This window comes from Cervus canadensis, chromosome 19 (genome assembly GCF_019320065.1).
Source record: "Cervus canadensis isolate Bull #8, Minnesota chromosome 19, ASM1932006v1, whole genome shotgun sequence".
Classification (NCBI taxonomy): Eukaryota; Metazoa; Chordata; class Mammalia; order Artiodactyla; family Cervidae; genus Cervus; species Cervus canadensis.
The window spans coordinates 6,167,130-6,189,598 of NC_057404.1; the positions used below are offsets into that span (position 1 = coordinate 6,167,130).

The 22,469-nt window shown below is 42.9% G+C and overlaps 1 protein-coding gene across 17 annotated transcripts in view; it reads left to right on the forward strand.

The window, feature by feature from the left end:
- Nucleotides 1-22,469, forward strand: part of APBB2 (amyloid beta precursor protein binding family B member 2) — a 361,466-nt gene that overhangs the window by 20,734 nt on the left and 318,263 nt on the right. Inside the window, exon 2 of one of the 17 annotated variants that reach the window (XM_043438752.1) lies at nucleotides 19,424-19,460. The exons of the other annotated variants lie outside the window; for them this stretch is intronic. The gene's annotated coding sequence lies outside the window, so the exon portion shown is untranslated. The remainder of the gene's footprint in view (nucleotides 1-19,423; nucleotides 19,461-22,469) is intronic. 17 annotated transcript variants of the gene reach the window in all.

Sequence of the window (22,469 nt, forward strand, 5' to 3'; positions counted from 1 at the left end):
CCCAGGGATCGAATCCAGGTTTCCCGCATTGTAGGCAGATGCTTTACCGTCTGAGCCACCAGGGAAATCCTAGATTGGAGCAAGGTGGGCCCTTAATCCACTGTGACTGATGTCCTTATCAGAAGAGAAATTTGGACACAGAGAGGGAGAATATCATGTGAAGACAGAGATACACAGATGCAGAAAAAAGATGACTGTATGGAGATGAAGGCAGAGATTAGAGTTTCACCGGGACTACTGGAAGCTGGGGGGGCTTCCCCAGTGGCTCAGTAGTAAAGAATCCACCTGTGATGCAGGAGACCCGGGTTTGATCCCTGGGTTGGGAAGATCCCCCGGAGAAGGGCATGGCAACCCGCTCAAGTAGTCTTGCCTGGAGAATCCCATGGACAGAGCCTGATGGGCTACAGCCCATAGCGTCGCAGAGGAGGCTAGGAGGGATCCTTCCCTAGATGCCTAGGAGGGAGCATGGTCCTGCCAGTATCTTGATAACAGAATTCAAGCCTCTGGAACTGTGAGAGAATCCGTTTCTGTTGTGTTAAGTCAAATAATTTGTGTTGGTTCCAGTAGCCACAGGAAACGACAGGTCTTCAGAGTCAGACTGCTTGAGTTTGAATCTTGGTTTCACAGTCTAATGTTGTGATCCTGAACCTCGAGTTTTTGAAACGTGTCGTGCCTCAGTTTCCTCATCTGTAAAGTAGGGCTTAAAAGGATACCTTCCTCACACAGTCATTAAAAAAAATTTGTCTTATTTTTGGTTGTGTTGTCCATCCTAAAGGAGATCAGTCCTGGGTGTTCACTGGAAGGACTGATGCTGAAGCTGAAACTCCAATCCTTTGGCCACCTCATGCGAAGAGCTGACTCATTGGAAAAGACCCTGATGCTGGGGGGGATTGGGGGCAGGAGGAGAAGGGGACGACAGAGGATGAGATGGCTGGATGGCATCACCAACTTGATGGGCATGGGTTTGAGTAAACTCCGGGAGTTGGTGATGGACAGGGAGGCCTGGCGTGCTATGATTCATGGGGTTGCAAAGAGTCGGACACGACTGAGCGACTGAACTGAGCTGAACCGAGTCTTCTTTGCTACGTGGGCTTTCTCTAGCTGTGGCGCGTGGGGGCTGCCCTGCGGTTGTGGTACATGGCGCTCCTCGTTGTGCTGGCTTCTCTTATTGTGGAGCACAGGCTCTAGGGCACATGGGCTTAGTCGCTCTGTGGCATGTGGAATCTTCCTGGATCAGGGATTGAACTCGTGTTCCCTGCATTGGGTGGATTCTTATCAATACAGGTGGATTCTTATCCACTCTACTACCAGGGAAGTCCTCACATAGCCATTTTGAAGATAAAATATGTGTTTAATACTTTGACCAGTTCCTGGTGCTATTACATGTGAAAAATTCAGTCATTCTAAGGAGATCAAACCAGTCAACTCTAAAGGAAATCAACCCTGAATATTCATTGGAAGGACTGATGCTGGAGCTGAAACTCCAGTACATTGGTGACCTGATGCAAAGAGCTGGCTCATTGCTGAAACCCTGATCCTGGGAAGGATTGAGGGTAGGAGGAGAAGGGGGTGACAGAGGAGGAGATGGTTGGATGGCATCACCAACTCAATGGACATGAGTCTGAGCAAACTCCAGGAGATGGTGATGGACAGGGAAGCCTGGCGTGCTGCAGTCCATGGGGTCGCAAAGAGTTGGACACGACTAAGTGACTAAACAACAACAGTATTCATATATATATGAATATATTATAATTATAGCAACTGAACAACAGCAGCAAAGTATATGGAAATGATTTTTGATCATTCAACTAATATCTACTGAGCTTTTTAAAGAGCAAGCTTCATGCTAGACAGTGAGTGTTCCGGGTGAGCATAAATCCTTCAGGTGATCACTCCCCCCATTAATGTGAAGAAGAAAAGTAGATTCCGTGTGGCATCTTTTTGGGCAAGAACTATCTCTGACCTTTCCTCTGGACCTTGGGGAGTCCCGTACAGGACCTGTGTCCTGGGGAGGCAGTGGCATGAAGCCACACTGCCTGGGGTCAAATTCTGATTCTTACTAGCTTTGACTGTGGGCAGTAATAGAATCTTTAACATTGTCTCCAAAGTGTTGGCAGTAACTGTACTTTTGTCAGTAGAGTTATGGTCAGAATTAAGTGGCTTCCCAGGTAGCGCTAGTGATAAAGAACCCACCTGCCCATTCAGGAGATCTGAGAGATGCAGGTTCCATCCCTTGGTTTGGAAGATCCCCTGGAGGAGGGCATGGCAGCCCACTCCAGTATTCTTGCCTGGAGAATCCCATGGACAGAGGAGCCTGGAGGGCTACAGTCCATAAGGTTGTAAGAGAGTCAGACACGACTGAAACAACTTAGCATGCAAGGTTTAAGTGAATTAAAATACACGAAGTGCCTGGGATAGTAAGCATGTAATAAATGTTGTTATATTACTAAATAAACCTCGAAAGTTTTCTAATTTGTAAATTAATTCATTCTTTTGATATTAAGTATGGAGAATTGAGCTGTGAATCAGATACAGCCCTTTTCGCTTAAGTGAATAGTTAAGTCAGGGAAGATTAATTTATTTACATTTTAACAAAATAGTATATAAACAAGGCAAAGGGTGATAGAGCACGATTAATTCTCAGGGTTTCAGGTTTTGGAGGTTGAATTGGAGTTTTCTAGGCAACAAAGAAATAACATTAGGGGTAATGGGAGTAGTATATCCAGAGGCATGGCATGCAAGGAGATAGCCCCAGGGGTTACTCACAGAGGTACAAGACTTCCTCTGGTGCCTGACTTTGGTCCTAGAGCCAGGGTTTGAATTCTGCCACTTCACTGCTGTGTCTCCTTAAGGTAATTTCTTGACCTCTCAGTGCCTCTGTATTTTCATCTTTTTAAATGGGGGTGAAAGACTTTGGGAGGATTAAATGAGCATATTAACTTGAAGTGCTTAGACTGGTGCTTGCCCAAAGTAAGCACTGAAACAAACAGAAAGCACTGGCTCTTGTTAATGTTGTTATTCTTCAGTTTGCTAAAAGACTACAAGGGCTGAGAAGGTTCACTTAACATTAAGTTTCAACGATTCCTGTGGGCTTGGATCAGTGCTGCACTATTGGGTCCATACAGTCTCTTGAAAATAGCGTTCACCATTTGAACATTTGGATTAGGAGGTGAAAAAAAAATCACATTGTTTAAATAGAGGGAAAAGTGATTAAAATAGGCCAGACATTGGCACAAAGCTTTGTGCAGATTGCTGATTAGGCAAAATAAAAAAAAAAAATAAACCCGCATGTTGAGCCAACATGGTTTTGTTTTTAAATCTGGTGAACCACCTGTATCTTTAAGTAATCAATTTAAAGATGGGTTTGTTAATTGTTTCCAAATTACCCAGTGACGTTAGTCTATGTTCTGAACCTGCGTACCTTTAGAAAAAGCACCCCCGGAAGGCGGCCCATTGGTGGTGCCTCGAAGCTGGCCGATGTTCAGAGGGGAGAGGAGGCGTGTGGCCTCAGGATTTCTTTGGCTACACTGCTCAGAGCTGTGATGGCAAGTGCATGAATTATTTCAGCTGTGGTCCAGTCTACTCTTATTTTTAGTTTTAAAGGGGGGAGTCATTTCCAACTGTGGTTTTCTTTCATCATGAGAGTCATTCATTATGTATTCATTATGACAAGGCTTAGGCAGAAGGAAAATAAAAAATAAACATCACCAGATATGTCAACATCTGGAGATAATAATTGTTAACACTTGGGGCAAAGCCTTTTAAGTCTTCTCCCACTTGCAAAAAAATTAGGCCTTTCTCCACCGCAAGGGCAGGCTAGCATTGGACACAGGGCAGCCTGGTGAGGGAGACCTTTGGGGAGATGTTTAATTAGAAAATTCAGGATGGGAACAACATAATGGTGAGCATGGAATTGTTTTCCACTAAACTAGTTGAAGATGGCGGTGAGAATAAGTGGCTGAACAAAGGTTCTATTTACTCATTCACTGTATTTATTGAGGGCCAGTGAGATGCTGGAGACGAAGCAGGGAACACAGCAGATAGAAATCTGAGCCTTGTGGAGCTTGCTTCCATTGTCAGGATTATAGACAGTAACTAAAGGACATAAGTAATCGACGTTATAAGGTGTAAGTACTGTGGAGCACTGAGGATTGTTGCTTTTGAACTGTGGTGCTGGAGAAGACTTTTGAAAAGGAAGGGATCAGACTAGTCAATCCTAAAGGAAATTGACGCTGAATACTCTTTGGAAGGACTGATGGTGAAGCTGAAGCTCCAATACTTTGGCCACCTGGATGTGAACAGCTGACTCTTTAGAGAAGACCCTGATGCTGGAAAAGATTGAAGACAGAAGGTGAAGAGGGCGACAGGGGATGAGATGGTTGCATGGCATCACCGAGTCAATGGACATGAGTTTAAGCAAAAGCTCCGGGAGATGGTGAAGGACAGGGCGGCCTGGTGTGCTGCAGTCCATGGGGTCATGAAGAGTCAGACTCGACTTGGCGACTGAAAAAGAACGACTGTGGAGAAAAATAAGTCGGACCAGAGGGATGGTGGCGGGGATTCGGGAGGGTGAGAAGGGGGGGATGTGATTTTAGTTTTTATTTTTCTAATTGAAGTGTAGCTCATTTACAGTGTTGTGCTAGTCTCTGCTGATCAGCAACAGGAACTCAGTTATATACATTCTTCTTTTATATTCTGAGTGGTTTTCAACAGGGGTCAGTCAGGGGAGACATTCCAGAGAAGGTGTTCTGAGTCAGCCCTTGAAAGAGGTGAGGAAGGATGGTCTGTGCTATGCATACTTCGGGAAAGAGTGCTTCAGGCAGTGGTGTTCGTGGAGCAGGAGAATGTCAGCATGGCTGGGGTGAGGTGAGACGAGTGGACGGGGGCAGGTAGATAAAAAGGTGGGGTGAAGGTGGTGAAGCGTCCTGTGGGGTTGGCTGGGCCATTAGAACAGCCTTGACTTTAGAGCTAAGTAAGATGTGAAGCCGCCGGAGGGTTCCCAGCCCAGGGTCACTGTCTGACTTACGTTTTACATGGGTCGTCTGGCGGCTCTGTGACAACAGACTTTAGCAGTGTTGGGTTGGACTCGGGGAAATCAGTCCCAAGGTGACTGTGGTAATCTGGTTTGAAAGATGATGGAGAGTTGGAAAAGGCCAGTAGCAGTGCAGTGTTGGGTTGGACTCGGGGAAATCAGTCCCAAGGTGACTGTGGTAATCTGGTTTGAAAGATGATGGAGAGTTGGAAAAGGCCAGTAGCAGTGGAGGTGACTGGATTCTTAATATATTTTCCAAGTGGAGCCAGTAGGATTTATTGATGGGTTGCATGTGGGGTGTGATAGAAAGGGAGGAGTCGAGGATGATTCCAAGGATTTTAGTCTGAGCGGTTGGAAGTATGAGGCTGCTCTAATGGGGAAGACTGTGATTCGTGAAACAGGTTTGGGTGGGGGAGTGTCACGGACTGAATGTGTTCCCCCCACCAAATTCGTGTTACTCCCTGATGTGATGACATTAGTATATGTGGGTCTTTGAGAGGTAATTAGGTTTAGGTAAGGTCATGGGAGTGCACCCCTCATGAATGGGATTAGAATGCCTTGTAGGAGTCACGAGAGCACTGGCTAACCCTCTCTGCTCTCCGCCACGTGAAGATACGAGAAGTTGGCAGTCTGCATCCGGCAGAGTGTTCTCACCAGACACTGAGTCTGCTGGTGTCTTGATACTGGACTTCCAGCCTTCAGACTGTGAGAAATAAACTTCTGTTGTTTTTAAGCCATCAGTCTATGGTATTTTGTTATAGCAGTCCAGACGGGCAAAGACAGGGTGGATCTGGAGTTCAGCTTTGAATAGGACCGTTTGAGGTGCTGAACAGACATTGATTGGAGATATGAACCCAGCAATGGGAACTTAGGGGAAAGAGGTCTTTACAGATTTGGAAGTACAGTAAGTCCCCTACATAAGAACCTTTAAGTTGCAGGCTTTCAAAGATGTCAGCGTGCATTCCATCAACATCAGGCATTAGTGAAATTATAGCTTGCCCTCGGTTTTAGCAGGCTAATTTTGTTGGACTTATGAATATGCTCTTACAACAGGACGCATTTGTCTGTAGACTTACTGCATAAAGATCATCCAGGAAGGGAGTGACGTTAGAGAAGGCTTGCACTGGCATGTTAGGGTTGGAGACAGAAGAAGACGCAAAGGAGACCTAGAAGGACTGGGCTCTGATGGCGGGCTGTGATGTCTTAGAAGCCAAAGGAGGATATCTTTCAGGGGAGCGGTGTGATCAGCTGGGTCAAATCTAAAATTACATCTCCACGTAAAACTGTAGTAATTATTGAAAACTTATGTTTGTTCTTTAGGTTTTATCTTGTTTACCTCTCAAGATATATAGAATTAAGTATAAGTGCCCCATTCTTTCTTCCTGCTCCTTGTGTGGTAGCATTGTTAATAGTCAGGGTAACCTTCCAGATGTGTCTAATTATATACATCATATTGATATCTATGCACCTATATCTATCTGTAAAGTTTTGTCATAACAAAATGTTTGAAATATTCAAATATCCCACTAAGTATTAGATCCTGAAATGCTGTATTAAGGAAATATGACCACTCTTCTGTATGAATTAAAACTTATCTTTACTTCCTTTTTTTTTTTTTTAACAGTTCCACCATCCTTATTTTTATACGCACACATCCACCTGCTGGCTTGCATGCAGGCACGTGTCTGTCCCTCTCTCTCTCCCCATTCAGGCTCAAGGCTGTGCTGTATTTTTCAGACTGCTGCGGTAACAAGCAGCAATGGTGGGCCTGTTCCCAGCTGGGTCCTGGGAGAGCTGCAGAAGTACTGATGCAGAAAACGGCAGCCTCCGCAAGGAACACGGGAAGCTTGCTGGTGGAAGTCGCCTTGGGGAGGCCCAGGATTCCATTTGGTGTGCTCAGGAGTGCCAGGGGGAGGATCACGGTCTAGGGAAGGTCTGAGGCGTCCTTTGTCTTTGCCTCAAATCCTGGCTCTGCTGCTAACTGTGGTCTTGGACACGTCACACCTCAGTTTTCTTCTACGGGCTGGAGAGACCAGTTTCTGCCTTAAAAGGCTGTGAGGTTTGTAGGCTGTCACATATATAAATAAAGTGCCTAAGAGGGCCCATCACGTAGTATTAATGAGTACCAGTGACATTCATTCTTTCCCCCAGGTCTTTCTCATCTTTTTCCTCTTTTACTGTTAAGGTAATTGGTGGATGAAAAAGGCTTGCTGGTATATCATCTAAGTAAATGTATTCTGGTTATCTAGAAAGGAATACAGAGTTTAAAGAATTTTAGTACATGAAGTAGTTGAAGCAAGACTAGAATTCTACTAGTTTTTTGTTTTTATTTTGGTTTTTGTAAATCCAAGTTTCTTAACCAGTAAGCTTTTAAGTTTCACTGTGAACAGGTTCACTGTCAAGCTCACTTTCAGAGGTTTGGAGGTCTTCTCAAAAAAACTACCTCATAATCTGGTCTTACTACTACTGTGCCCCACCTATGCTGTCCTCCTGCCTCAGGGAAGAATAACACTTCAGAAGGCCCATCTCAGCATCAGATGGTGTGGTCTCCATTGTCAAAAACATCATTTGACTAATGCCACCAGCTATGGTTTGTGAAAACAGGTCCCTAATTTTGGTGGTGAAATGAGGGAGTTGAAAATGAAGAAGTGAGAAAGATAGCTTCATTTGTTTCGTCATTGAAGACAAGTAATCAGTCCTGCAGGGGCTTCCCAGGTGGCGCTAGTGGTAAAGAACCCTCCTGCCAATGCAGGAGACTTAAGAGATGCGGGTTAGATCCCTGGGTTGGGAAGATCCCCTGAGGAGCAAATGGCAAGCCACTCCAGTATTCTTGCCTGGAAAATCCTATGGACAGAGTAGCCTGGCGGGCTACAGTCCATGGTGTTGAAAAGAGTCAGACGTGACTAAAGTGACTTAGCACGCACAATGAGTCCTGCAAAGCCAAATATTCACTGTGATGCCTTGGCCGCTGCAGTGGAGGGTGTGGCTGAGTCAGGACTGCCCAGCACCCCAGAGGCACAGTCAGTGGTTGCCCACTTGTACTTCTCAGACTGGTTAACCCACTTGTGAGGGGTAAGAACCATCTTTTTTGACACTTGGGTATTCTAGGGAGGGTTGGGGAAAGAATAAAAATAAATGAATGCTTGGTAATAGACTTTAAAAAGAACTGAAGAGCTATTGACATTTTCAGTGGATCCTGAATTGAGCCGATGAACTGAATAGGCTGTTGCTGATTGTTCATAACCATGGTTTGATCATGGGAGTCACACAGGCATTAGTAAGGCAGAGGGGAGGTTGCTCACTGGCCAAAGTGGGCTGTGTTTTCCATCTCCTAGTCCTTGGTCCCCCAACTTCTTGCTGCTTCTGTCCATCAGAAAGAGACCACTGGCTCCTTCTCCATTTCTCCAAAGCTCCTTAATCAGGAGTGGGAGATTAGCACTCACTGGCTTCCTTTTCAGTTCCTCTTAGAGAAAATTCTTACTTTTTTTTGGTTCAACTGCTTTATCTTTCTTAGGAGGTGAATTTTCGTTACTTTCAGGAATGAAGCCATATATTAATGGCCAACTGTATAAGACTAGTATGAAATTGTCTCTGATGCATAACCTGCATGACGACATACTGCAAAACGTAACACATCCAGTAGCCAAACCTGATTATATAAAGGAGGACTTGTAGCCTTCTTTTCATGACTGGCATTTGCTTTTTTCTCACTTCTTCTGATGAGATGATCACAGACAGGACTTTAAGAAATAGCCTGTGTAGCAAAACATTTTCTGACATAAGTAGTAACAATATTTTTGTTTAGTACAGTCTCCCAAGGCAAAGAGAAATAAAAGCAAAAATAAACAAATGGGACTTATTCAAACTTACAAGCTTTTGCACCACAAAGGAAATCATAAAAGGAAAAGACAGCTTATGGAATAGGGGAAAATATTTGCAAACGATGTGACCAGCAACAGCTTAATTTCCAAAATATACAAATAGCTTATACAACTCAGCATCAAAAAAACCATGTGACCAGCAAGAGCTTAATTTCCAAAATATACAAATAGCTTATACAACTCAGCATCAAAAAAACCAAACAGCCACAAATCAAAAAAATAGGCAGAAGATCTAAGTAGACATTTCTCCAAAGAAGACATACAGGTGGCCAACAGACACATGAAAAGGTGCTCAGCTTAGCTAATTATTAGAGAAATGCAAATGAAAAACAAAATGAAGTATCACCTCACACTGGTCAGAATGGCCATCATCAAAAAGTCAACAAACAATAAATGGTAGAGAGGGTGTGTAGGAAAAGGAACTCTCCTACATTGCACCAACGTAAATTGGTGCAGTCACTATGGAAAGCAGTGTGGAGGTTCCTTAAAAAACTAAAAACAGAATCACTGTATGATCTGGCGATCTCACGCCTGGGCATATATCCAGAAAAGACAAAACCTCTAATGTGAAAAGATATGTGCACTCCAGTGTTCCTAGCAACACTGTTTACAGTAGTCAAGATGTGGAAGTAACCTGATTGTCCATTGAGAGATGAATGAGTGAAGATGTGGGGTGTGTGTGTATGAATATTGTTTTCAGCCGCTCAGTTGTGTCCGACTGAGCGACCCCATGGACTGCAGCACGCCAGGCTTCCCTGTCCTTCACCAACTCCCAGAGCTCGCTCAAACTTTGTCCATCGAGTTGCTGATGGCCTCCAACCATCTCGTTCTCTGTCGCCTCCTTCTCCTTCTGCTTCAGTCGTTCCCAGTATCAGGGTCTTTTCTAATGAGTCAGCTCTTCAAATCAGGTGATCAAAGTATTGGAGAGTTAGCTTCAGCATCAGTCCTTCTAATTAATATTCAGGGTTGATTTCCTTTTGGATCATCTGGTTTGATCTCCTTGTAGTCCAAGGGACTCTCAAGAGTCTTCTCCACCACCATATGACTATTACTCAGCCATAAAAAAGAATGAAATAATTCTGTCTGTAGCAACATAGATGGACCTAGACATTATCATCTTAAGTGAAGTAAGTCACCTACATATGGAATCTAAAAGATAGTAAAAATGAACCTATTTACAAAACAAATAGACTCACAACATAGAAAACAAACTTATGGTTATGAAAGGGGAAGGTGGGGGAGGGATAAACTAGGAATATGGGATTAGCAGATACTTACTACAATATATAAAGTAGATAAACAAGGACCTACTTATAGCACAGGAAACTATATTCAATATTTTGTAATAGCCTATGATGGAAAAGAGTAAAAAAGAAAGAATATATCCCCGAATCACTTTGCTATACAGCTGAAACTAACAAAATATTATAAACCAGTTATACTTCAATAAATAAAGAAAGAGCTTATGTAGGAAATTCTTTTGTTATGATCTGCTTTAGAAAACAAAAAGTATTGCATGAAGTCAGGCTAAGCTATATGTGCCATTGTGGAGCATTTTTATTTCTCAAGGATGATAATATTAGAGGATTAAATCAACTTTTTTATGGAAAAAAATGGTAGCCGGTGTAGGATTGCATCTACTTGGATTATTATAAGGGAAGATGTGACACATGATCTTTAGTTGTGAACTTTTAAGGGAATTTTACTGAAGGCTTGTTGAATTATTCAAACAAAATCCAGTACCTGTTGCTCTGTGCTTAGGAGACAAAAGTGAGTGAGCCCAAGCTTGACTCCCTGCGGCTCACAGACATCAGTGTCAGGATAGAGATCCCTGTTCCTTCAACACAGAAAAGGGACCAATAAATTATGTCTGGGCGGGTTTTAGAAAAAGTAGGAGAGAGGAATGACATACTCTGTCAGGGCCGTACAGTTCTGCATCTGAAGAATCTGAGCCACATCCAGAACATTTCATTCATGACTTCCTCGGGTAAGCTCAATGATGGGGATTTGTTGTCTCTGTAAAGCTGAAGGCCTATAGGCGAATTTAATTTACTCATGAAATGTAAAAATTAAGGTGTTGGACTTCCCTGGTGGCTCAGATGGTAAAGAATCTGCCTGCCAATGCAGGAGACCCAAGTTCGATCCCTGGGTCAGGAAGATCCCCTGGAGGAGGGCATGGCAACCCATTCCAGAGATCTTGCCTGGAGAATCCCGTGGACAGAGGAGCCTGGCAGGCTATAGTCTCTAAGGTCGGAAAGAGTGGGACATGACCGAGCGACTGACACTTTCTTTGTAGGACAGTGCAGAAATCTTCAGTGAACTGCTGGGTGAGTTTTTCCATAAGTGTGCACCTGTGTAGCCATTCGTCAGATTAAGATAGAAAGTGCTCCATCCTTTGTGCCGCTTTCCTCTTGTCTTTCAGAGCAGATCCCTCCCATCGGACCTCTGTCACTGTGGCTGAGTTTTCTGTTTTGAGCCTCACAAACATGAAGTCATACAATATGTCTTCTTTCATATTGGTGGGCTAACGCTCAGCCTCCCATGTTGTTGTGAGTAGCAGTAGTTCACTCTTCTCCTCTGTGCGTGGTCTTGCACTGTGTGAATGTACTTCCACTTACCGACGTGCCTGTTGACGGACATTGGGTTTCCCGATCGTTGGCTGTTGAGAATAATGGTGCTGTGAGCATTCTTGTATGTACTTTTGACACGTACCACGCATTTCTGCCAAGTGTGTTCTTAGGCATAGGATTGCTGGGTTGTCCAGCCTTCATGGAGTCTGTTAAAGTGGTTGTTCCGGTTTACACCCCTGCCAACGGTGTGTGATGCCAGCACTTTTTAACCCTGTTCGGACTTGCTGTGTTCCCCGCCATAGTGAGCAGCGCGACCGTCCCCACAGACACCAAAGCTGGAAACCTTCCTGCCTCTTTGAGATTCTTTTCTTCTGCCTTATCTAAGATCATCAACAGGAATGGCCAGTCTTCTGAAATGTCCCAGGAATCTGTTTTCTGTTTTCAGTCCCTAGATGTCATGAAGTGGAGAGCTGAACTTCAGCAGTAATAATTATGAGGGACTCATTAGGATTACATAGAATCTTCATTTTTTGTGTGTGCTTCGAATGTTGGCATAGTGATCGGGGATGGCACGTTGCATTTTGGAAGTTCCCAGATTCTGCTTAATGGCCGGTAGGTAGCAGAGAACTGAAGCTTGTGGTTTGCAAAATGAGCGTGCACACGTACACTGCCAAGTTAGGTGCATACCAGAAGGATGAATAACATGCTAATTATTATTATTATTGTTCTACCTTGGAGAAAGTCTGGTAGAGTTGTAGCTTCAGGCACTATGTAAGACTTAGCTTTTTAAGCTGGTAAAACATTGATTACTATTTTTAGTTCAACTTCTACCCTTAAAAAATTGGATAGTATATTCTTTGCTACTCCTGGATGGTTTTATGTATTTTAATTCATGTTATCTTATTGCATTTGTGTCCTGGGACTGCTTCAGTGAAAGATGTAATTTCAGAAGGTTGATGAAATTAGATAGGTTTGACTGGGAGGCCCCTGTTATTCATATTTATGGTTATAAAATATTTCTATGAAGAAACACCTGCCTCAGGATAGAACTTTCTTTCTCTGCTGACACACGCCACAGCCAGGGCCTTTCCAGGTGTTGGCAGAAGGCGACACTTGTTGGAAAGCCGTCATATTTTCTGATCTGGGCTCTTTCCAGCCTCCATGGCATCTGCTTCCTTCCTGTCCCTCATCTTCAGAGATCGACAGACTATGGCTTCTGGGTCAAATTTGTCCTGCCACCTACGAGCAAAGAATGTTCTTTATTGTTTCAAATGGTTGTGGGGTGGGGAGGGAAGCAAAAGAAGAATAACAACTTGTAAGATGTGAAAATTACATGAAATTTAAATTGCAGTGTCTATAAATAAAACTTTATTGGAACCCAAAAAAAAAAATTTCTATGTATGGAATATTTATGTTTATCTATGTGTACATACAACTATGTATGACGTTTCTTTCCTATAAGCACAGTGTTCTGAATCCATTTGTCTTAGAGTAATTCAGACCAGCAGAGTGATAGTAGCTCTGGTTTAGTGGTGATTTTGTTGTTAAACATGTCTTTACATTTTCCCCTTAGAATCCCATCATGCAATGATATGTAAAGAAATGGAAGTGATTCTATAAATCAAGCACACACAACCCTCTCAGCTTTGTTACTTTGTAGTTAGACCTCGCATATTCTTGATTGAATTGGCATGAAGTATGTGACCAGGTGGAAATCAGCCTTATTTGGGTCCAAACAAGTAGCCAATTATGGAGCATTGAAAATATATTTTATGTCATTTTCCAGAGCTGAATGCAATTAGTTTTGCAATAACGTGAAAGGCAGTTCTCTGAGGGGGAAAAAAAAATACATTGAGTGAGGCCTGAAATAAGACACAGTCATAAAGAGAAAGGCTATAATATACTGTTTATCACCATCAAATGCCAAGCAGAGTTTCTTGTTAGTGGGAGTTAAGAATTAACATATAAGATGTCACAAAGCTATTGAACAGTAATTACACAGTATTTTTCCTACCTGAAAGATTCGGGTCCTGATATCCTCTTGATGGTAGACCCTGAGGTTGCAAAATTTAAAATCCTAGGAGGAGGGGAGGAGGCAGGAGTATAAAGATACTAAGTGAATCTCAGAAACTTTGTACACAAGTTTTTTAAAGTTTCTCTGAAATAAAACAGCCACGTGCACTTTGGAAACCTCATGCACAGTTTCATTGTCATAGCATATATTCCTTTTGCTCTGTGACAGATAATGACCATTTTAAGAGTTTACTTTATCCAGGGTCTAGTCTCCTATCCACAGAGTCAGTGCTTTCCCTCTTTCCCTCTCTCCCTCACTTTCTTTTTTCCTCTCCTTTTCTTCCTTCCGCCATCCCCATTCAGTTATTTCCTATCCCTACCAGGTAGTGTTCTAGGCTTTGGCGACACATTGAAACAAACTCTCTACCCTCAATAAGACAACACTCAAGTGGCGGAGGCGGGTAAGTGCTTCAGGGTTGGGTTTTCTTGAAGTAGGCGCTGAGCTGGAGGTTGGGGAACAAGGTGTTGGCTTGGGATCAGCGCAGTGAACAGAAGCGGGTGGGAACGGGATGGGGCAGAGGCAGAGGGCGAGCTGTGGCGCGGGTTTGACGGAGCCCCAGCGCCCTGAGCACCCTGGAGTGAGCACGGATGGCCTGGCGGGCTGAGGCGCTCTGCGATGAGCTCACTGCCCTCAGGTGTGTTCCCTGGCGCGCTGCCCCGGAAGGGGCGTGGCCTCCGGCAGGAAGTTCTCCGGCCTCCGAGGAGCTGGGCCCTGGGGTGCTCCCACCTGCAGCGGCGCCACAGGCCTTCGCAGTGGCTCTCCCGGTCTGTCACGGTAAGTAGTTAGAAGTTTTCCGGAGGGGACACCATTGTGGAGAAAGACAAGACTTGGTGAGGGGCGTGGGAGTGTTGGAGGGAGGAGAAGGCCTCATGGAGGCCCTGAAACAGACATCTGAAAGAATGGATGGTGCCGGAGCCGAGCAGGGAGGCTGCAGGACGCGCCGTCGCAGGGCCCCTGAGACATGCGCCTGGCCTACTGGGGGAACGTCGAGGGAGCCAGGGTGTGGGTCGGGGTACAGTCAGGTGGGACCTTTCTGCCGTTGCAGAGTTCACCTTTTGTGCTGCGTGAGATACTGTATTACTTTTCTCGGGCTGCAGAGTACCGCAGACTGGGTGGGAAAAACAGCAGAAATGTATTGATTCACGGTTCTGCATGTCACGAGTCCCTCAGGGTCCTGCAGGGCTGGTTCCTTCTGATGGTGTTGGGAGAGTCTGTGCTCCGTCTCTCTCTTCTAGCTTTTGGTTGTTCGCTGGCAGTATTTGGTGTTCTTGGCTTGCAGGTCTCAACCCTCACCTTCCCATGGCGTTCTCCCTATGCGTATGACTTTGTGTCCAAATTTCCCTTTCATATGTGGACACCAGTCATATTGGTTTAGGGTCCACCCTAATGTCCTCATCTTAACTGATAAATCCGCAACGACCATCTTTCCAAATAAGGTCACGTTCTGAGGTATTGGGGATTAGGACTTAAACATGTGAATTCGTGGGGTAGGGTGGGGGAACACTTCAACCCATAGCAGGTGGGAAGCCCTTAGAAGGTTTTGAACAGGTTTATAATATAATAATCAAATTTATCTTTTACAAATGATCACTCTTTTGTGGGGATGAGAATGAAGAGAGGAAGCAGAGGCATTACTATAATCAAGGCAGGAGATGATGTTCACTGTGCCGGGTGCTAGAGAGGGATGTAGTGAGTTGTGAGGTTTGAGATATAATAAGGAAGAGCTGTTATCCCAGTAGATTAGATGTGGTGAGGAGGAAGGAGAGAGAGAGAAAAAAAGAAACAAATGAAGAGGCAAGGATGACTTCTGAGCTCCTGGAAGAATGGAGTTGCCATTTGCTGAGATGGGCAAGGTTTTGCAAGGAGCCAGTTAGATGGTAACAGCAGGAGTTTGATTTAGGACTTAAGTTTGTGATGCCTGTTAGACATTCATGTAGAGAGGTTGAGCAGGCAATTGGATGCATGAGAGGTTCTGGAATCCAGAGTTCAAAGATGAAAGGGACCAGCAGAGACAACCCTGGAAAGAGGAGTCAGTGAGGTAGGAAGTGAACCCAAAGAAAGAGGGCAAAGGGGTTTCAGAAGGCATGTAATGAATGTGTTTCAAAAGTAATCATCCAGTAGAATATGAAACAGGTTGACCTCTAGCTTTGGCAACATGGAGGCCATTGGTGACTGACAAGAGCGGTTCTGATAGAATGACGGCGATGAAAGCCTGATTGGAGTGAACTCGGAAGAGACAACGTGGAGACTAAACGCAGGCAGCTTTTAATTTTATGACTAGCTTGCTGGAGGTGAGGGTCCATGTTCACAGCAGAGATGAAGAGTCACTAGGATGCTGGAAAAGGGAAAACCTTTGTGTCATCGTCTTAGGATGGAGGTCAGGTATTGATGCTTCTTAGGCAGCCCTCCTCTTTTCTTTTACAGGGTTATTTAGTCTTACCTCTGCTCAGTAATAACAACTTTGTGACAAAGGATGTAATGTTAGCGCCCTTCAGACAAGTTTTAGCTCCTTTCCTCCTAACAGGATATGTAGTAATACTGAGTTCTTGAGGGTTGAGTAAGGCAGTGTTAGGGTTATATAGGCTTAGTCATGAATTTTTCAAGGGAAGAAAAATTTGACCCAAAAGGAAATTTATCTGGAATTCATTTGCTTGAATAAAGAAAATGAAGAAATTATACATAATTAGTCCACAGGATAATTTACCTCCAAAAACAATTTTAGTAGCATCGCAATTTTCTGCTTTGCATATCTCAAAATCAAGAATTAGGAGCAAGGTATAATTAGCAGACTTGAATTTTATCTCATCTTCCCAGTCTGCCAAGGTAAGGGAGCAGAAGACCTAAAAGGGCAACTCAGTGGAGTTAAACAGAACGACCTTGGGTTTTACTCCAACTCCCTCAATGGCTCAGTGAAACTATTAGGAAAAACTCTATACGCTTGCTGGGAATTGAATGTAGGTGAAGGTGTGAACTTAAACTTTCAGGGAGACTGGTATAGTTTCAGAATCAAAGGAGATAATTAAATGCTTTGTTTCTATAAGGCCAAATTAGGTCTGAATCTTTTAAACACAAATGATAGAATTAAATTTGATCATTGATGTCTTCCCTCCTTTGAGGGGCACACCTATTAGCTATTAACTCATAGAATTCACACATGTGATTATTTTGTGAGATGAAAGGGATTTTTTTTTTTCTTTCAAAGATTTATTCCCTTCTCCTGAGTTCACAGAGGGAAAAAAAGGAGGGAAATGGAATTAAACTGTACAAGGAGAAGAGCTTTAGATTTAATAAAAGGAAGTTTTTCCTCATGAGGCTCCTCTCTAGAGGTTGGTGATGGCTTCTCTGCGGGATTTATTTATAAATCCACTGCCTTGTAGATGGTCAAGGTGTGGGAAAGGCAGAGTGATCAAGAAACTTAATTGGAGGGGGTGTGTGGAGGCCACTTGATCTGTTGGAAGACAAAAGTAAACAACTGGACAAGTTTCATTCTACTTTTAAAGACCCTCAAACAAGAAAACTAGCACAATCCCACCGTTCTGCAGGCTTGCTTAGGCTTGTTCAAAACCTGTGGTCCCATGGTGTTCGAAAGCAGTTGTGTCCTTGTAGGAGACGGTGAGGTGGAGACAGACGGTGAGGTGGAGACAGATGTGCAGTTTTATACAGATTCACGGACCCGCACCTTTACCTTGAGACAAACAATATCTCAGATTTTTGTCTTTTCCTCTCGTTACTGTGTTCTTGCAACTTTCCTTCTTGTCTTATCTGAGATTGAACTCTTAAATTCAGCAATGAAATTTAGATGGGGAAGAAGGAAGAGGATTAGTTGGGTGGTGTTTCTATCAAATCCTGTAATGAGTTAACATTATGGAATACTGTTTTGTCTTCTTTCCCCTGAGGCAGTAAAATATTGTCATTTCCAAGATAAGAAAAATTCACAGGCTGCTGCCTTTCTTTTTCCTGAATTCATACATAATCTGTCACTTTTAACCCTTTGCAGCTCTTTTTGATGCCAGTGTATGTCTGCTATGGGAAATTTTAAATACAGCCAGCTGTGTTAAATATTCATAGAATCGATTTGCACTTGTTTAAAGTCTTTGGTGATTTATCTCCAGAGAGTGTTAATACGGCAGTAATTCTGCGTTACATTTCTTGCACCAACATTTAATTGATACTGTATTTCACGAGGATTATTGTAGGTTTATTGCTGTGGTATTTATTTTTTTTTTTAATTTTTTTTTTTTTTTTTGCTGTGGTATTTAGAGTTGTGGTTCTGTGCTGGTAACTCAGGGGAATAGGATTCCTGAATTTCTTGCTTCCATTTTAATTGTGTGTGCTTTTGAGCTGACAAGTGTGAGAAGGACCGTTAAATGTGTAACAGACCTTATGGACAAAAACCATTTTGATGGAGTAGACCTGGGGGTACTTGGCTTGTGGATGTCGTTGTATGAGTAGTTTTCTTTAAAATGATGGTAAATTAATTTAATCTATATTCTTTTTCAAAATGATAGAGAAATTGATAAAATCTACTTAGTGGGAAATAGCAGATACTTTGCTTTTTAACTAAGGTACCTGGGATATCTCAGGCTGAGTGGCAGCTATGGTATTGCTTTTTAAAGCATGTTGATTTACATTGTTATTCTCTTCTAGAAACTTCAGTGGTTTTTCTAACCACCAGGACAGGAGTGTCCTAACTGTGCAATTCTCATTGCAGTTTCACACAGTCGAACACTTAGTAGGTGCTCATTGTTATATTGAAATGTCTGTACATTGAAAAACATTTTGGTGAGTAAATACACAGATGTCCATGCACTAGAAATGAAACATGTATGACACCCGAGGGAAGGTGGACCATTTGCCCATCAGTCACTGTCCTTAATAGAATGAAAATCAGGAAAGGAGGCAGGAGAAGTTTTAGATGGGTGGAAGGGAAGAGTAAAAACCATAGACACTGAAAAGTACAAGGAGAGGTCAAAGCCTTAGTATGATTTGTTGGATTTAACTTGGGAGAATGTTCTGGAAGGAACTCCAGATTGGATGCACACTGAATGTGACCTTCGGTGACTCTGAATTCTGGGGCCTCTGCCTTCCCTAAAGGCTTACTGTGAGGCTCAGGTGAGAAAATTATGTGAGAGTGTTTTGTAAGCCGTGAAAGGTCACTCCAGTGGGGTGTTTTGTGAGCCTTGATGGATGCTGAGGGTCATCCATCAAGTGCATAAGGCACTTGCAGCAGGCCATGCCCGTGATGGACAGTGGTGGGTAAAATGCAGGCCTTACCTGGGCTGTCAGTCATTCTAGTGATGAGAAGGGTATTGACCAAACACTCAAGTGTATAGTCACAGCCTGTTACAAACTGGTAGATGTGGTGAAGTACAGGGCGCGAACGGCTCATTTAGCCTAGTTCTGGGGTTTACCCTGGACTGTGTGGAGTCATTGGGGTTCTTGGAGGGACTGACTCAAGCCCAGCATTGCTTTCGGAAGCTTCATCTAGCGTAGGATGAATTGGTGAAGGATTGAAGCCTGGGAAAATACTTAAATGAAGGTACTGTCATATATAGCATACATCCATCATAGGACGTTATATATGTCATTAGATTCTTGGAATTATTTTAATGTTTTACATGTTTAATGTTGACATTTTTATGTGAGGTTTTCTAGGGTCTTGATGTTTGTTTGGTTTTCATGTGGTGTGTTAGGGAGCATCTATTTTTGGTTAAACATGAAAAAGTCACCGTAAAATATTAGTGAACACTTGTATAGGTGCTTTGTGTGTGTGGAAATGCTGTGTGTAGTGCTTTACGTGTATTAACTCCTGTTAACTCCCAACCGTCGTGTACGATGATGAGACCGTGTTTTCCTCATTTTGCAGATGAGGAAACTGAAACTTCCTCCAGAATGGACAGCTGGTAAGTGGGACTTGGATCCAGGCCACCTAGCTCTGGGTGTATGTTCCTAATTACTTCATTATCACCTTTTCACTTAAAAAGAAAGAATTAATTTAACGTCTGTAAGAGCAGATAAAGATGCCAGTAAAGCAGTCTTTAAATAACCACTGTGAATCCCTAGTCTCAATATACTTCCTTCTTGGTTTTTTCCTTTTTTTCTTGTTTTTTAAAAATAAATTTTAGCTAATTACAAAATAAGGAAGAAAACCTATTTGAATGCAAGAAAAAAATTCTTTTTTTAGAAGTTATATTGTGGTTTTGTTCATTTTCCCAGAAGGGATTATAAAAGTCTGGTTGTCCTGGACATTGCTGTCTGGCTTACATGTCTCCTTATGTTTTCCTTTGTTTCATAACCAAGGCAGTGGGTGTCCAGATCTGCCACTCTAGTAGATTTTAGGTTTGCCTCTTGCCTTTCATTGCCCATGAGAGCCTCATTCCATTTCACTGTTGCGTTTAGTTCCACAGTAATAGAAGCTTAGCGTGGGTAGCACCTGTGGTTACACATAAGCTGACTCCCTGAGGTCGCAGATGGGGACCCCAGAATTAAGGGTCATGGTGCTAATTATTGGCAGAGCCACGGTTGGAGGGCAGGGCCTGGAATATGCACCTAGCGTCCACCCCCCATCGCCTGCGCTTCGTGTGTGGAGGGTAGTAGCATATGCTGCCCCATGGCTGGAGGAGTTTAGGACGTGCCGCCTCCGAAGATGCCACTTTGATACGTTGATTATTTTGAACTGTAGGCCCTTGAAAAGTGAAAGTGAACGTCCCTCAGTCCTGTCTGACTCTGTGACCCCCTGAACTGTACAGTCCATGGAATTCTCCAGGCCAGAATACTGGGGTTGGTAGCCCTTCCCTTCTGGGGATCTTCACAACCCAGGGATTGAACCCAGGTCTCCCGCAATGCAGGCAGATTCTTTACCAGCTGAGCCACAAGGGAAGCTCTCAGCCCCGTAAATTCAGGGAGAGGCTTTGTCTGCCTCCTGTCCCAGGTGCCTCCTTATCTGCCTGAAAACAGATCCTCCAAAAGGAACTCAGTTGTCCTAGAGCCCCACCCCAGGAGTTTTCATCACCCAGAAGGGATTGACCCTTATCAAGGGAAAGGGGACTAGGAGTCAACACCAGGCCCAGACAGACTGTCACAAACTATCATTCATCCCTCCTCTTCTTCTAAAGACCCATTCATCTTTCCGCTGAGATGCCAACTTCCCCCTCCCCTTTCCCTATTATCATGGTATTTAAGTCTGAATTCTAAGCCACCTCTTCAAGTTATTCATTTTCCTCTGGGTATCTCCCATGTATACAAAGTATACATGTTAATGAGTTTCTATTTTTTTTTCTTCTTGTTAATCTGTCTTTTATTACAAGAGTTTCAGCTAAGAACTGAGAAATGTGGAGGGAAAATTATTCTTTCCTCCCCTGCATTTATTCCATGGATAAGCTCTAAAAGGTTTGATTCAGAATTAAGCTAAACCTGTGGCCGTGGATTAGTTTGTTTTATGGTTCAAAACAATTTTCTGTATTGATAGTAAGAGGAAAATGTTTTGCAGTATGTCATAAAGGACTTTTATATATTACTTTTTGATTCTGCATTTGTTTCTTGACCTTTGGAAAAAAGTCCCCCAAGGGCTCTGCTTTTATTTGGTTAATGCTGTTAACTGCTAAAAAGCACATTCTCTGCAGGAATTCAGTATGGATAGAGTGTTACTAAAAAAGAGACATATGCTTTGCAATTTCACAAGTTGTTTCATTTTCTTTATATGGTTAGAATCTCTCTTTGGACTCCTTATGCTTTTTGTGACTGGTGTGTCTTTCTATACATTGTATTTCGTCCCTGTTTTGTCGACTACCAGTCAGGTCTCAGTAATAGAGCCAGGAGGTCAGAATCTCTTGAATATTCAGTGCAGAATTTTGTGTTTATAGGATAAGTTGTCTTATCTGGGACTATTATGACCAGCAACTGCTCAGTTGAAGTGGAGAAGTGTAAAAAATACTACATTTATTTATATCTTAAACATTTTATGTTAAATTTAGACACATAAATGTACGTCCATGTTGCTGATTTCTGAAGTAGGGCCTGATAAGTGGTTTCCGTATGTTTTTTGGCACATGAACCTTAACCTGTAATGCCTGATCTACCTGGTCTTCAGTTTGGCTTGCTTAAGAGTATTAGGATACTTGTGAGCTATGAGTTGAGAATCCTTCCAGGTTCTTCCGACTTGCATCCCCATCCTTTGCCACTTTTTCATGCCTAATTTGACAGCAGTTATTTTAGTGTTACTCTTTCATTGAATTATTCCACAGTATTCAGATGTTCAACTTCATTTTCATAGAAACATTTTTCTGAGCTCATATTTTATGTGTTTTTATACTGTTTATTATGTGTTTACATACAATTAAACAACTAGCATAGATAGAAGTGAACACATCTGACCGTAGAGAAAGGTCCAGCTTTACTGGGCAGCTGACCTCTGCTTCTCCGCCTGTATGTGGTGAAGGTCTAGTCTTTTTATCTTCAGTCTGTCATGGATCTGTTCTTTTACTAACAAAAAAAAGGAAGAAATAAAAAAAGTTATGCAAGCCTTAGGGTTTTTTAAAAAAATATTTTAGAAACAACATAAATAAAATTACATTTTGTTAAATGTAGACACAGCAAATATCGGAAAGAAAATTACAAAATCTGTGCATCTCCTTCAAAAGCATGAATATAGGTAATTCATATAACGACTCGCTATAGCTTGCTAATTTGTTAATCCAGTTATAGCTGAACAGAAAATTATGAGTAAAGTGGTGATTCTCTATATTAAATAACCCTGTGGCTCAGATGGTAAAGCGTCTGCCTGCAATGCGGGAAACCTGGGTTCAATCCCCAGGTCGGGAAGATCCCCTGGAGAAGGAAATGGCAACCCACTCCAGTACTCTTGCCTGGAAAATTCCATGGATGGAGGAGCCTGGTAGGCTACAGTCCATGGG